This window comes from Kogia breviceps, chromosome 19, assembly GCF_026419965.1.
Source record: "Kogia breviceps isolate mKogBre1 chromosome 19, mKogBre1 haplotype 1, whole genome shotgun sequence".
NCBI lineage: Eukaryota > Metazoa > Chordata > Mammalia > Artiodactyla > Physeteridae > Kogia > Kogia breviceps.
This window is the reverse complement of record NC_081328.1, coordinates 16,423,193-16,431,731: the sequence shown is the minus strand read 5'-3', so window position 1 is coordinate 16,431,731 and position 8,539 is coordinate 16,423,193. Positions and strand designations below refer to the sequence as shown.

General features: G+C 37.4%; 1 protein-coding gene across 13 annotated transcripts in view; it reads right to left on the bottom strand.

The window, feature by feature from the left end:
- The window catches only part of NF1 (neurofibromin 1), a 245,207-nt gene that overhangs the window by 3,932 nt on the left and 232,736 nt on the right, over nt 1-8,539 (bottom strand). The gene's annotated exons all lie outside the window — the stretch shown is intronic.

Genomic DNA, 8,539 nt, shown 5'->3' with positions numbered 1-8,539 from the left:
GCAAGGAAAAGCTAGAGGCAGGCAGGATTGAACTGAATGAAAGGCTAGCAGCCATCAGAGTAGAACGCCTTCCTCCAAATCATAACAGAAGCTTCCAGCAGAGGTCAGCTTCTAGCCACGTAGCCTTACTGGTGTTTATACACAGAATATATTCTGTAGTTGTAGAAGGTACAGAAATTCATCATTTCAAAGAAAGGCAGATGCTTTTTATTTTTTAAATCATAGTGCCTACCCCAAAGGAACTCAAATATTTACTGAGAAAATAATATATCACAAAGGTCATACTGTAGAATTTTTGCTTTGATCTTCTTTTCAACTCTGGCAAGTCATTTTTTGTTCTGTACCTTAAACAGATGCCATTTATTTCTCTCATGGAGGAGATTAAACCTCCCCAAACTGGGCCCTACAGTGTATTTTTATAAATAATCTAATTACTAACTTCATAAAAGTAACTAGAAGCAAAAACAAGGTATTTTTTACTCATCAGATTAGTAAAGATTACAAATTAGACAGGTAACAGAATAGTGGTTACCTCTGGGGAAGAAGTGACTGGAAGGGGGCCTGAGGATGGTTTCTTGGGGTGCTGCTGATGTTGTTTCTTGATGTGGACACTGGATTTTTAAGTATGTTTACGTCTTAAAAGTTCATTAAGTTGTAAATTTATAATCTGTGTGCTTTTCTGCCATACTTCAATAAAATTTACTAAAATAATTAGACCGATTATACCCACCTTTGACATAACTACTGGTAGGAAAGCAAAAAGTATTTTAGCAATTTGTATCAAAATGTAAAGTACTGATTGATATTTACAGATACAGAAAACTGACCATAATTTTGGATTAGGGGGAAAAAATCCACATACAGGGGAAAATAAACAAACAAACAAAAAGGCTGGGAAAACATTTGCCAAAAAATGTTATCTCTGGATGGTGTGATTTCAGGTAATTTTTACTTTGTTCTTTTTTTTTTTTTGGCTGAGCCACACGGCTTGCAGGACCTTAGTTCCTTGAACCTATGGCCCCTTGCAATGGAAGCGTGGAGTCCTAACCACTGGACCACCAGGGAATTCCCTGCTTTATTCTTATCTGTACCATCTGAATTTTAAAATAAACAGTAAATTTGACAATGGAAAAATTTCTATTTTTGGACAAAAAATAGTACTTCAAGTCAAAAAGTATTTATGTTACTGAAAATGTATATAGACCCACACATCTATTGGTTTGTTGGTTCTTGAACAGGAAATGGATCTGTCATGACCTCCTTCTAGGAACCACACATCTTTGCCTTGAATTCAACTCAAAGTATGAGGCATCTACAGGCATATGGTCTGATTTACACAGGCTCCATAGAGGTTTGCTGTCTTGAGCTTATCAAAGGAACACTGGTATATGAAAAAGTGCACTGGGCTGGGAGTGCGAGTGCATCATTAAAAATGTCAGCAACACCTCTCCAGGAGGCAAGCATAGTGAACCCACTCTTGAATCTGTTCCAATCTAATCCTACAGGTAGAAACATAAACGGAAGAAAATACACTGTGATGTTCAAAGAACTTTTCTCCGGGTAGCAGAATTCTGGATGATTTTTTATTCTCTTCTGCATATTTATTTGCATCTTCTCCAGAGCTATTTTAAAAAGAAATAACAAAATTGAAGAGAGACTGCTCATCATCCCTTGAATGCGCCTTGAACTCTGTAATGTGTATTTGTGCAGCTCTTTCAATTGCCTTACCAATCTCTACAAGATAAAATGCAACCCGTATTTTTTCTCATCTGTTTCTTTCATGGTGCATTCTCCTGTCTCTTGCCAGAACTATTTTATCCCTCCCCTTTTTTCTCCCTGTTTTTATATGGCATTTGTATTTTGCCTATATTATCACAACTTGTGTATATGTCATATTTTCTCTACTAGGATAAAAGCACCTAGAAGGGCAAAGATCGTTTATCATTCATTTTTATTTTCCTATAAGATCTAGTTGACATCTTTTTCAACAAACATTGGTTGAGCCGGTTTCCATTTTTAAATGTGACGGCTGCAGTTCAGAGCCCGAAAGCATGCAAGCCCTGATCTCCGGGGGGGGGGAGCATATTTTTATTGGAAAAGACAACGTTTGTTTCAGCTTCTTCCATCTGAAGTGATCATGAACTTGTCTGAGCATTTGACTTTCCATTTCCTCAAATTTGCATGTGGCCTAAAAGTTCAAGTCCAATAGTTCCTTATCTAGGTTTATTTCCTTAACAGGAAATAAGACTCGGGCAAAACTAGAACTTTAAAGACAAGGGTTTGAAACAACCAGGGAGGGGATGGTCCTCAGCAGGGACACAGTGTTGATGACCACTGGAGGGTCAGTGGCCCTCTGCCAGCAATCTTCCACTCTGGGGCTCTTTCTTGTGTGGCCACCTTTGGTGCAGCCTTGCCACTGCTGGACTACGGCTCCTTCTGGGGGTGGGGGGCAGAGCGGTCATCACACTGCAAGGTGGCAAAGCTTCTATCTGAGGACAAGGGCCTGTTCAGTTTAATTCTTAAGAATTAAAATTACATAAATTATAATCACAGTAAGTCACTAGGGTGAGGTTTTCCTTCAAAGACATACTAAGAATATTCCATTTCCTGTTTTGTTAAGCAAGTAACCTTCAGACCTCTAAATAAAATTTTATTGGGTTGGCCAAAAGGTTCGTTTGGGTTTTTCCATAACGTCTTACGGGAAAACCCGAATGAACTTTTTGGCCATGCCAATAAATGTTAAGGGTAAGAGCAAGCAATAAAGTTTTACACATACTGTGACCTCAACTACATAAAGAAAAGAAATTGGAAGGAGATGCCCCCAAATATTAATAAACAGTGATTATCTTAAGAGTGGTGGGATCATAGGTGATTTTTTCTTCTATTTTTCTGAATTTAAAAATTTTTTCCCTAATGAGCCTGTGTTCCTTTTAATTAAAAATCTTAAGTATCACTGACCTAGGACTCTCACTGATAACCCAAAGCTTCAATGCTATGTGAGAGGCTGATGTCCCACTTTTACTCAACTTTCATCTCAAGTCATTACCTGTTTTTGTGCATATGTTTTCTTCCTACTTAGTGACCCAACCCTACAAGTCACACACAAGTAAATGTGGCATGATGGTGATTCCTAAGTTCAACTTCACAGCAAAGGTGTTTTATTTAAGGATCTAAGGAGAAGCTGACATAAAAATCTTGGAGGTTTTTTTAAAAATCAATTTTAAAAAGCACTATATTTATACCAAAAAATAGCACCTTGAAAAAAGCCAGGTTAGTATGAAACAGAATGATACCAGTATCCTGGTTTCTAAGCATAATTCTCACTTTTGAGAATTTTGGCAGCATTCTTCTTTTTAACCCTCTGAAAATATATCTAGAAACCTTTCTAGAATGTAGTGAAGGATTTGGTCTCAACATTCTATAGGAAAAACTCTCAGATTATCAGCCTGACTGCCCAATTGGAGACAGATCCATCTTGCTTTGGTATATACTGTGTGTGTGTGTGTGTGTGTGTGTGTGTGTGTCTGTCTGTCTGTGTGTGTGTGTGTGTGTCTGTGTCTGTGTGTGTCTGTGTATATATATATATATGTGTGTGTATATATATATGTATATATATATGTGTGTGTATATATATTTTTTTCTTTTTTTTTTGCAGTACGCGGGCCTCTCACCGTTGTGGCCTCTCCCGTTGCGGAGCACAGGCTCCGGATGTGCAGGCTGAGTGGCCATGGCTCACGGGCCCAGCCGCTCCGCGGCACATGGGATCTTCCCGGACTGGGGCATGAACCCGTGTCCCCTGCAACGGCAGGTGGACTCTCAACCACTGCGCTACCAGGGAAGCCCAATACTATATTTTGAATTGGTGAGCAGACCTTGGTGCTGCACTCCTGCTCATCAAGGCCGTTTGGAGGCTTTGCATCCTGGTCTCTCTTATGCCCCTAAGCACTGGCTTTCCCTTCTGACTCTCAGTGGGCACAAAAGCAGAAATCCATGAGGTGACAGAAATCCAAAGGCCACCACCCAAGTGAAATAAAGGTAAAAACCTCTGTGGTCCTGACTTGCTAGTTTAAATTCCCTTAGATATGCTGTGGTTAAGCATGCAGCCAGTTACAAACAACATGCAGGGCAGAAGCAGCTGAAGATTCTCTCCAGCAGTGTATGAATAAGCACTGTGCTTCAGTGAGTTGTGGTGGTTCCAGATAAAGATAAAATCCTAAATAAAAGGTGTTATTGGCCAAAATTCAGTGAATCAAGTGGGAAAAAAATTATTAGATTACACTATAGTTAAATAACATATATCAATAACTTATATATCTATTATATGTCTATCTCCTCTGCTCAAACATGAGTTCCTTGAAGGCAGGTATCAGGGTTTATTTTGACAACTAGGGATATAGTTCCAGGCTGACAAATAATTTTTTAAAAGTCACCTATTTTTTTAAAGACCAAAATGATTTCTCAAACTGGAACCTAATATTTTCATTAAAGAATAAAAGGATAGAATCCCTTTTAGCTCTTGAGAAGCTGAGGAAAAATGGGTTAGGTGATTTGTGAGAAGTTATTCAACAAAAATGAAAGACATAATAATCTAAACCTCCCACCACCTGCACAAGGCGATAGTAAGTTCCCGGAATCTGCATTGCTTAGTTTATCACATATACCGTATGGCAAAGCTGTCAGAAAACTCTTATTGCACCTATGAGAAGGCAAAGCTGTCAGAAGGCTCATTTGTTACACATACAGTGAGGCACATCAGAAGACCCAGGTTCCAATCTGTTTGGATCAGAACTCTGATTTGGTTTCAGTTCTTAATCTGGCAATTAAAAATAACAGTAGATGTGCCTATTTCAAAGGATTGTTAGAAGAATCAGACAGGCTAGGTGAAGACTTTTTGCACACAGATAATTACAGCATAAATTAAGATGTTCCTAATACCTGAAAAAAAAAAAAAGACCAAGTGAAGTACTGAAAGGAATTTTAGAACAAACGCAAAGGACTTGAATTTTATACTATAATTTGTAAAATTACTGACGCTAATGTACATAAGCAAGAAATATGTCTTCTTAGAAGAAAAGATAACTATAGCTTGTTCTTATGCTATAGTAATACATTGATGGAAACGTGTTAAATATACATTTAGAAAATTCATATTTTGAGCTAGATATACAAAAGAGTAACTATAAGAATTTAAAAAATATTTGTAATGGTCTTTCATCAATTGCTAACACTTCTTTTTCTATACAGGTCTAATCTTTCTGTGTACTAATTACCAAAAAGTAAAAGAAAGAAAAGGCATCTTTTATAAATTAGATGTATGTGTATCACATTTTTTTCTTCTTAGTCCTTTGAGCTAACTAAGGACCACATTCCTTTCTTTTTAACACGGGTGACAGAGTGGACAGCCAGCTTTAATTTCTACAGAAATGCTGGGGTTGGCTTTGTATCTATATTTGGGGAAAATAAATACTTCCTAAGCTAAAAACTCTTCCCCAAAGCACATGCCCTCCTTCCTCTATTAACTCTCCCTGGAGTTTCTTGTTAACCTGCCTGTTAGTCCAGGGCTGGGACTGCATCTTCAGTGTTCAGGGGGAGCATGAACAGCTCTTTCATCGAGACAAGTCTCAGCCCTGTGACACTGTAAGCATCCAGATATTACAGTAATGGCCCTACAAATTCTTTAGGTGCCTGAATCAGACTCTGCTTACAGGGATTGGTGAATGAAGTCTCATGCCATGTGCCCAGGATGAGCGCAGGGAAAGCAGTATTTCGTGCAAAGATGACAAAAGTAAAGAGTACCTTGATGAGGCAACAGCTGCATGAAAAGTGCTGATTTAGAGCAAGGCAGAGAAGCTTCACAGACACAGAACGGAACAAAACACAAAAGTGAGTGATATCTGTAAGATTTTTAAAGGGCGAAATATGATTAGATACTGGATAATCATTATTTTCCTTGGTTTTCAGGAGGATTCTTGTTTTAATTACTGAACTCTGACCATTAATTTCCCAAACATTACAATCTCTAAATAAATGGCAGAACTTAACAATTTTACAGATAGATGTGTTTTTACCACCTTTATTAGAAGTAAGAATTTTAGTGTAAATCAAGAATTACACTAAAAAATGAAATGGAAAATTAGCAGAAATTACACCAAGCAATTGCTCAGTTTAAAATTATTTTTCTCCCTTAAATACAGGGTACTAACAAAGAAAAAAGAAGAAAAACTAAATCAAGAATATACCAAATAAAGGTCTGGGATACCGGTAAGCAGTTCCCTAAAACATTTAAATTGTTTTGGAGATTTTAAGTAGTCTCAAAATAGAGGCCTCTAAGTTTCTTCTAAGAGGGAGACATTTTAAACCTGTTAAACACAGCAGAAGTGTGACTAAGTCTACCCTTTGGAGAAATGTTTTTGATAAACTAACCTTTTCTGCACAGAGCTGTCAGCACTACTGGGCTAGCTGATCCACCCGGCTTCCTGGGAGGGAGGTCTGCATTACACAAGCAAAGTGACTGAATAACTGACAGGCCTGGACATAGCCCCAAAATAAAGTGAAAGAAGTGAATTTAAAATAAAGTTCAACTAAATAGGACTTTGCTCTAAAAAATCCATGCTCTAATACTAACAGTAAAATAAGGTGATCAAAGAAAAAAATTAAGTTTTTTTTCAAGTGAAAAAACATTTAAAATAGATCACAGGCTTATTTTTGTTAAAAAATTATAAAATATGTGACCTCACATATTCTTGAGGTCAAAAATATAGTATAAAACTTTCGCCGTAATTACCTGATTTTTCCAAACAGATGTCCCTTTGAATGATCAGAATAGTTTATAGTACAAGGTACAACGTAAGTACAAAAGAGATCACAAAAGAGGGCAAAATAGTTATCTGTGTATACTTTGTCACTCTTACTGTTCTGAAATCTATTTGAGGGCAGGTCTCATGTCCTAGCAGCCCCCACCACTCCCTTGGGTCTAACAGAGTCCCTTGCATGTAGTAAACAATGAATATCTGGGATAATTCAAGATAAAATCTGGATTTCAGGTTATTTCTTACAGAGCATTGTAGTATTAATCTCGTACCTAAAAATCAAAGAACTTGTGTACACAAAGAATTTGTTAAACAACATGACTCAGAAGGAAATAACAACTATAGCTGAAACCGAATACTGAGATCCACAGGCAAAAACTGTCAAGTCTCTGGGGATCAGGGTCTCTCTCATCTTTAAATGTTCCAGAGTACCTAGTGTACACCTACAAAATAGGTGTTCGAATGTTTACTGAATTAAATTACAGTGTGAAAAATATTAGGAGGTCTTGGTAGAGTATAAAATAAATTTTAATACACTGGAAATGAACCTATTTAATTTCTTTTTAATGAGTACTAAAATCCATATAATTCCATCTGGATTTTAATTTCTAGTATACTTGCTCCTTTATATCTAAAGAGGATACAGGAAGACTCTTTGGAATGCATACTTGAAATGGTTATAAAGCACTCACAATATGGCTTTTAAAAAGGCTTCTTTGCTCATCCTGTAAGAGAGCCATTTATGGCTTGGCCTTAAGCACGAGAAAGTACCATATATAACATTTTTAGTAGATAGGTTTTATTTTCTAGTTCTAATCCTGGTTCTTCAATTCATGTCCAGCTCAGCTACACTGGACCTAAGAATGGATCGCAATATCACATTTGAAATATTCTTATCTATCAGAGAGTAAATATTATAGATCCCCTTCAAGATTCTCATAGTGGCATGTAGGAAAATCTGAAGAGACAAAGTTTTATGTCCATTTGGCTAAAAGGACCACAGTTAACATAACTTCATATGCACTGAACTCTGAGTACAGTCCACTGGCTCCACTGATACCAAGTCTGTTTCTACTAGGAGTGGGGTCAGAAGATAGTCATTTATGTAATTTTATATACGGAGTTATAAAACAATCCTTCTTGTGCTAAGGGGATAGACAAGTGGGCTATGATCATCTGTCAAGAAGAATGGATTTTCAGAGACAATTGCTTTATGTAAATGACCGCCACTTCCTCAAAAGCTGGTGACTGATGAATTATCACTAAAATTTTTACCTAAGTAAGGGTTAGTGTTTCATGGGGGAGGGCGAGGGGGCTCATGAATTTCTTATCTAGCTAATTTGATAGCAGAGAATGCTGGAGACCAAAAGAAGATACAGCTTAGTGGCCGATCCTGCTAAGTACCAAAGATCTAGAAAGCAAAGTCTTGCACTGACAGGAAAAGTTTGAAGCAAAGGCTTGAGCTGTGTGCAGATCAGCAACTTTTGCTTTTCGACATAAAGAAACAGAGCTTTCACCTGTTTAAAATTCAGTAGACTAGCGCAGGTTGACGTTGGGTAATTTGATGGCAAGCCACACTTATGCTCCATTTCAGGGAGTGACACAGGGCTTCTTTAAATACTTCTGCTTAGGACTTGGATGATGGAAGTGGAGACAGGGAAATATTCTGGTTTCTATACAACCAAATAGCGAAGCCGAAATGCTAGAGTGAGTTATGAATCTGGATTAGA